Genomic DNA, 7,676 nt, shown 5'->3' with positions numbered 1-7,676 from the left:
GCCTCGCCGCCGCCGCCGACCGGGCCGCCGCCAGGGCACGCAGCCAACAGCCGAAGGGCGGCGGAAGGCGGCGCACAGGCAGCGCCAGCCGATGGCCGAGCGGCGGCTCAGGCGGATGGCGTCCCCCCTCAATTTAAAGGGCCGGGTCCCGCCGCCCCGGCTGAGCAGCGCAGCCCGGCCGTGGCTCCCGGGGAGGCTGAGGGACAGGGGGACGGGAGGCCTTTCCCTGGGGCTGGTCTCCCCTCAGGGGATGGCGGGGCCGGGTCTCTCCGGGCGGGATGGTCGCCCTCAGCCCCATCTCCTCAGGAGGCATCTGCCGCCATGTCGTCTCCTCAGGCGGCGGCAGCACGGGGACCCCCCAGCCCGGGCCTTGCCCCCACCGAGGGCTCGGGCCTGTCCCCAGCTGGGGGCCCTGTCCAGCCCCGCCGTGCCCGTGGCGGCTCCCCCCGGGCGGCTGGGGAAGCCGGTGCCCCAGGAGAGCAGGGGCCGGGGAGCGCTGGGCCCGGCTCTGGCAGCCGCCACCAAAACCTTCACCCCCCGGCCCTCGGACACGCTTGCACCGCCTGCAGCTCTGAGCATCCATCTTCTGCTTCCAAACAACACCCGCTCCGCCGGGGGCTGTGAGGGGGTGCAGCAGCGGGGTCTGGGGTCGCAGCCCTCCAGGAGGTGCTGTCGACAGGCAAAAAGGAAAGGCCACGTCCAAAAATACCAGGGTCCTCCTTAGCACCGACCCTGGAATAAGATGACACCAGTTGTGCTTCCCTACAGCCCCCCCGGCCTTAGGGCTGCGAGCGCCAGATAAACCCTGGCCGCAGTTGTCGCCCTGCTGCGCTGGCTGAACACGTGCGGACCCTGGCAGCGCGGCCCGGCTGCCGTCTCCGGTTTCTGACAGAGCCCTTGGGGCTGCCCCGCTGCCGGCCTGGGCTGACGGGGTGGGACAGCTGCCCCGGACGAGGGACACGCTCCCAAGGACAGGAGGAGCTGCTGTCACCCACGCTGGCCGGTCCCGCCAGGAGGGGGGACATCAGAGATTGCCGTTGCACGCTGCGCCTGCGCCTCCTCACTGAAGTCATTTCTCTCCGTGCGGCAGGAATGACGTCCCCAGAGGCCGGGGCTCGTCTTCTCCACCCGTGGCGCTTTACACTGCCCTGTCTGCTGTCCCCCGAGCTGAGCACCGCTATGTCCGCATGGCAGCCAAGGAGCTTGGGGACCAGTGGTGACATTGGGCTGCAAACCACCACCAGCAGTGGGATGCAGGGAGGATCAGTCTTGCCCCCGGTTGCCTTTTGGTGTTGGGTCTCAGCCAGACGGAGAGCGAACGGTGGGATTTGCCGCCGTGGTTTGCACGAGCCCCGTCCAGGGGTTGCACCATGGCCTGATCCTGCCCTGGGCAGCCCCAGCACTGCTTGCTGGGCCCAGGAGGTGGCAGCAGACGGTGCCTGGCCAGCACAGAGCCCCGGTCTGTATTTTTTACCTTGATTTATAAAATCCAGCAGCAACACCCAGGCTATTTGCCCTGTGCAAACAGCCTTTCCCCCAGTCAGCGTTTCCACCAGCCTGACTGGGGAGACGTGCGTGGCAGCGAGCGATGCCTGGTCACTAGGTGCAGCCCTTAGCTTGGGAATGAGCTGACGGGGGAAAAAAAAAATACATCCCTCCTTCCATCTTCCAGCCTTGGGAAGGAAGGGGGCAGTAAATTTCCACCGCAGACTGACAGCCAGCAGGTACTCGATGCCAGTCTAAAACACCTCTAGCATTCACCGTCATCTGACCACAGTTTTCAGTCCTGCGCTTTTCTCGGCTGCTGGTTTTCTTAAAACACGGTTTTGAAAGAAAAAAACCCTTGCCCCCGTAGAGCAAAAGAATTCAAAAGGGAGTTGCTGGGACCGCTCCAGGGCTGCATCTGAGCTGCTCAAAGGACTGGGCAGGCCCTGGTCTTTTCAGCTCTTTGAAAAAGCCCTGGCTCCCCTGCGGGCTCACGACAGCTTGCTTGGCTGCCGCAGGAAGGCAACGGCCAGGGTTTCTCCAGCATTTCGATGCTTTTGACATTTAAGGCAAGAACGCTTTGACTTCTTTTTCCAGCATCTTCTTTCACAGGGAAGGTTTCCAAGCCACACGTGAGGCTGGGGAGCTCTAATCCCGCCAGCAACCGAAAGCTGCTCCCAGACAGCTGGTGCAGGGCAAGCAGACCAGCCCCGTCCCTTGCGGGCGCACAGCCTCGCCCCCGCAAGCGAGGGGGATGCTCCGTGTGCCCCCCAGCCCTGCCACTGCCGCCCGGGGCTGCCCGTGAAGCGCCGTGCCACGCAGCCTCCGTGGCTCCCCGCCACCGGGAAATAACCCTCCTCCTCCTCCTGTCGTCGCGGGCTGCCCACGGCAAGGGGAGGCGGAGGTGTGGAGCAGTCCCCGTGGCTCACAAAGGCTGCCCCGGTGGGTATTTCTCATGGACAGCACAGCCTGGACAGGCCAAAAGTCCTACTCTTTCCCAAAACGAAGGGCTTGAGATCGAGATTTTGGGTGCTGGCTGGGGACACAGGGGGCCAGCTCCTGTAAGTGGGGTTTGATGGGCACCTGCCTTTCCCTGGCAGAGACCCTCCCTCACTTTTGGGTCCATGTGCTGCTTTTTTGAGCCTCCAAGGAGTTTCCCACCAAAAGTTTTCCTCCTCCAGCCTGTTGCAGGGAACATGAAAGGAAGGGGAAGCCAAGGCAAGCACCGAGCAGGCAGTTCCCTATGGGAGTGATGCTGGGACCAGCCCCTTCAGGAGCAATTCCACCAATGCCATCCAGCTCCGCGCTCTCCAACTTTGCAGACCCAGCGATCCCGCCAGCTCGGCACAGTGCGGAAACGTGCAGGGCTGGAGATGAATAACACGTATTTCAGAAATAATTCATTACAATAACGTATTTCCATTCCGCCAGGAGACAATGCGACGGAGCCAGACTGCCTGCTTGACAGACGCGGAGGAGTTGCTGTGCGATAGCTAATGAAACAGTTTAAAGAAAACTCACACGCCCCGTCCCCGAGAGGCTTGTTATTTTCAGAATGAAGCGGGTAAGCCACAGCATTTTTCCTTTTCCGTGCTTTCCTGAAAGGCAGGTCCCCACACGCGTAGCTGGCCACGGGAGCTTCCACAGTCACCCATGGGTGCAGCCCCCCCCCGGTGTGGGTTGACAGTTCTGCTCCCCAACACGCTCGATGCCAGGATGGTTTCCCCAGTGGAAAAAATGGTTTCCCCTTTTTTTTCACCCTCGCAGCCCCAGTGGAGCCCTTGGCGTTAGACCCCGGCCAAAATCCCAGCGTGGGGACAGCAGAGGGGAGCGGTGGGTGCCCCATGAGCCCACCGTGCTTCGGGGTGGCGTTGCTTTGCCTGCCGAGGTGAAGTGGGGAGGAACGGGGACGGGGCATCCCCAAAGCATCCTCGCCTGCGCCAGGGCTTTCCCCGAGTCTTGGCTTCTCGCTGCCGCTTGCTCACCGTGAGCTCCCAGCGCTCGTCTCGCGCTCTCTCACAACAGGCACCGGAGGGGACCTGCTCCTGAACCGAACATCCTGGCGGGTGGAAGCAGGAATTGCTCCTGGATGGAGGCAGGAGTTCACCAGCGATGGGTCTCCCATGGCGCTCGCTTCCTCGAGAAAATCATCAGATGCAAATTCTGCACCGACACGAGCAGGGAGGCAACGAGCCAGGGTGGCTTTTGGGCATCTTCAGCCATGAGGGGTACAGCTAGAGCTGGGCTAGAGCTGGCATTTCCCTCCCCCCCCCCGATTTCTTTCTTTTTCCCCCTGTAAAAAAATGGGAACAAAACAGCAAAATACACCCAAGTGTTAAGAGTACAACAGGACTTTATTATATGAATTACTATTAAACATCTTTAAGAAAAAAATCACTTCTGGAAATAAATTCTAAAATAGCAACACTCACAAACGTCATAGATTTTTTGTTTTGTTTTGTTCTTTTTAAACCACTTTGCGTAGAAGTGATACAAATGTCACTGAGAATTGTACATTTTTATTTAAGAAATGCATTTTGGCTTCCAAGCCGGTTTTAGTGGCCTTTCTACTCATTAGACCTGATTTTTTTTTTTTTAAAGGACATAAAAATAATCACTCTTCATCCTCCGTTAAAATGATGCTTTGTGCCTCCAAGATATTTTGAAATGGCTACAGAGTGACATCATTCAGAGAGGCTTTGCCTAGCCTAGGATATTTAAGGGCAAGTTGTTAGACTGTGTTAGCAAAGACATCCCCAAGCCCCCGCGAAGCGTACGCTGCCAGCCCGCTGCCAAACCTGCATGCTCACGGGTGCGGTGCCCACTTTTGGCGCAGGACCCTTCGCGGTTAGCGCATGTTGCCTGATCCACCCAACACAAAACCTTCGCTGGCTGGGCAGACGGAGCCAGCGAGGCCGGGGGGGTTCGCACCCACCGCCTGCAGCGAGCAGAGGTTGCACAGTGACACCCGTCCCCTCCCCGCGGCCCCCGCGCTCCAGCTCGCAGCCCCCAAGCTGCCCTTCCTCTCCGCGTTTTCTCACGGGACTGCAGCCCTGCTCCCCGGCAGGCAGCCCCGCGCGGGCTCCGTCGGGTCCCGGGTGCCATCGCAGGGAGCAGAGGATGCCGGACGCCTCGGGGCCGTGCTGGGCCAGACCAGCCCCAAGTGAGAGCAGAGGCAGCTGCTGCCTCCGGGCTCCTCTCCACCAGCAAACTACGGCTGGGTTGCAAAGACGACTCAGAGGCAACACGTCAGCTACCGTGCAGGCTGAGACGGGCAGAGGAGGAACCGCGGCATTTACCACTACACCACTTGCTGCTGTTGAAGCCAGCGGTTCCAGCGGGACTGACCTGTGACGCGATGCGAAACGTGGCTTGCCCAGCGCTAGACTGCCAAAGAGAGCTCAACACGATCCTCCGCAGCCACGGCACAACGCAGCCTGTCCTCCAGCGAGGACGAGGAGCACAGCAAACCCTCCAAGGGCTCGGCAGCGGGAAGACCTGCTGCAAGCACCCAGGCACAAGTGCTTCGCTGCCTCTCCTCCCCATGCGCCAGACCAGCCCTCCGGTAACAACCTCCTCGGCTGGGAGAAGCAGAATTTCCTTCCCACAAGAGCCTGCGCTCCTGCCCGACTGCCTGTCGGTGCTTCCTGCGTTCATGGAAACTTTGCTGAAAGTTAAGCCCTCGGTAGCTAAGAGGCGCTGGAACATTGACAAGCTGATCCAGTTCCAAGCTTGATTTTCTTCCAAATATGCAGAGAGCTGCTTTGGACTGGAAGGGAGTAACGGCAGCCTCCTACGGACCCCAGCGCTAGCGGAGGGGAGGAAAGGAGCCCCTCCTCTCTCCACCAGTCTCAGGCTGGGAATAAAAGTCCCACCCAGGGACTAAAGGACCTTCTGTTCCCAGCGGCAAAGCCCCAGCTTCACACTTAGCCCCTTGCGCCTGCAGACAGGCTTGCTCCCCCAGCCAGGCGGGGACACACACCCCTCCAGACACCCATCTCACCCCGCACGGCGCAGAGCAGCCCGGTACAAAGCACACTGTGCCTCTGCAGCACCTCCCGACAGCCGGGCACGGGGCAGGGCGAGCTCGGAGCCTGCACGCATCGAGGCAAGGCCAGTGTGGCTTGGGATGGCTCTAACGTGTTGGCCAGGTTGCCACGACTCAAGGGATGCTCCTCTCTCCTTCCTTCAAAAGAAAAGGAGCAGACACCAAAGCTGGGATCAGCTCGGTGGGGCGGGTCTTCTGCCGCTTTGATTTTAGGAACCCAAAGCTCGCGCGCATCCCAGGGTGCTTCCAGCCCGGTGCAAAGAGCCTGCCCTCCCCCTTGCCACCCCGGGCTTTGGCCGAGCCCCGGTGCTGCCGGGAGCGCTTTGTTTGTGCCAAGGGGACGCTACCCGCACCCTGCAGCCCCAGGCCGCTCAAAGCAGCCCCTGGCCAGGGACCAGGGAGGGGGTGAAGCACACGGGTCCCCACCGATCCCCGCCGCGGCTGCGGGGGCGACGGCAGCGGCGCTCAACAGGTGCACCGGCTGCGCCGCTGGCGGGGAAAGAAATCTTGGCGTCCACTTCAAAGGCACGCGGGCTCCGGGCGGGTTTGAAAAGGAGCCTGTCGGGAGCCAGCGCCTGCAATGTGGGCTTTTGTTACCAAACCCCGCGGAGAGGCAGCGAAAACAGTTGCGTGTGTGTTTGATGGCTGGGGTTTCTGCGTCTGCCGCCTTCGCAGCTCCAATCTTGCAACATTTGTGCTGGTTCGCAGGAGCCAGAAAGTGAAACAGGCACGTCTATAGCCACCTCCTGCATTTCGCAGTAAACAGATTATGCCGATAAAGGAGCAGAAAATGTGCTGGCGGGAGCGATTTCTGACTTTACGCTCGTCACTCATTACTTACACAGGGAAGGAATTTGTTTACGTAATTATTTTTAGCCTGACAGCATCTCTGAAAGCTGCAATGATTCAGGCGCTGCCTGCCAGCCCCCCCACCTCTCCACCGTCCTCCCCAGTAAAATGAGCCCCCGGGGTGGGCACGAGGAAGGGTGCTCTGCTCCCGCTACCGGGCCAGCCCCGGCCCTGCACCAAAGCCGGCAGCGCTTGCAAGCCCTTGTGCAAACTCTCCGTGCCAAAAACACCTCCACCAGCCTCAGCTGCAAAGCCTGAGCTTGGAGGTTTGCATCTTACCTACGGCGGGGGGCAGCCCTGGAGCCACCGAGCGCCCTGCCCGGCAGCTGGCACCACCAGCGGCACGCCGCACCCGGCGGGACGTGTCCTGCTTTGGCAGTGAGGGTTAAACTGATGCGAAATCCAGCCCTTGGTGCTGCCCTGCCGGCGGCAGCGGCCGGCCGGGAGGTGAGCCACGCCACGGCCCACAAAGCGTCCGGACTTCAAGGCAGTTTTAGCAATGCCGAAGGCAAAGGTTTAATTCAAAGTGAAACGCCTAGGAAAAGAAGGCCTTTCCTTTTATAAACAATTTATATTATTTGACTATTACCTGATCTGAATCTCTGCTCGTTACTCCTAGCAATAGTAGACAACGGCTGTTAGGTTCTCTTTCTCACGTGTTTTTTTTTTCCTGTGTGCGCAGAGTAAAGTTACATCAGATCGCTACAGAGATATGTTCAGGAGTGCTCCGGCCAAGCAGATCCCACATGTGAATGCATCCTCGTCAGTACAACTGATTTTCATTCCTCCTGCGACGCCGCTCGGACCGAGAGAGCAGGAGGGACGCTGCTCCTCCCAAGTCTGAGCTCCACGGGCTCCTCCACAGCAGCTCACATCAGCTGCCGGCTTTTTTTTTTTTTTTCCTTTTTTTTTCCTTTTTGGCTGATTTGCTAGATAGGAGAAGTTGTTTTCAAACCGCTGGTAAGAAAACATTGTGCCTCACTTCAATACTTGTACTTCAGAGGAGTACAACAGCAGAGGGGGAACAGCCAAAAAACTGGGTTATTTGTTGGGTGGTTTTTTTTCCTTTTTCAGCCATCTTCTTATGAAGCCTGGTGCACGTTCTGTGCCAGCAATAAACCCCAGCGCTGGGACCTGGAGGGGAGGAGAAGGGAGGGAAGGAGAATGGCACGTGCTCAGCCTCAGTGGCATCGTGGCCAGCACCGGCCCATCGCGGCACCCGGGGCTGTGACCGGCTGCAGCACCCACAGCCCCCAGCGGGGCTCGTCCCCACCTGGACACGCTCTGGACCTGA

At 59.7% G+C, this 7,676-nt stretch overlaps 1 protein-coding gene across 6 annotated transcripts in view; it reads right to left on the bottom strand.

Moving 5' to 3' along the window:
* Positions 1-3,891: 3,891 nt before the first annotated feature.
* Positions 3,892-7,676, bottom strand: part of CUEDC1 (CUE domain containing 1) — a 26,238-nt gene continuing 22,453 nt past the window's right edge. For 5 of the 6 annotated variants that reach the window (XM_082328343.1, XM_082328341.1, XM_082328345.1 and 2 more), the window contains one exon: positions 3,892-7,516. The gene's annotated coding sequence lies outside the window, so the exon portion shown is untranslated. The remainder of the gene's footprint in view (positions 7,517-7,676) is intronic. The other variant, XM_082328346.1, reaches the window with a different exon arrangement.

This window comes from Platalea leucorodia (assembly GCF_965183815.1).
Source record: "Platalea leucorodia genome assembly, chromosome: 16".
Lineage (NCBI taxonomy): Eukaryota > Metazoa > Chordata > Aves > Pelecaniformes > Threskiornithidae > Platalea > Platalea leucorodia.
Note: the sequence above shows the minus strand (reverse complement) of the source record. Positions and strands in the feature narration are given on the sequence as shown.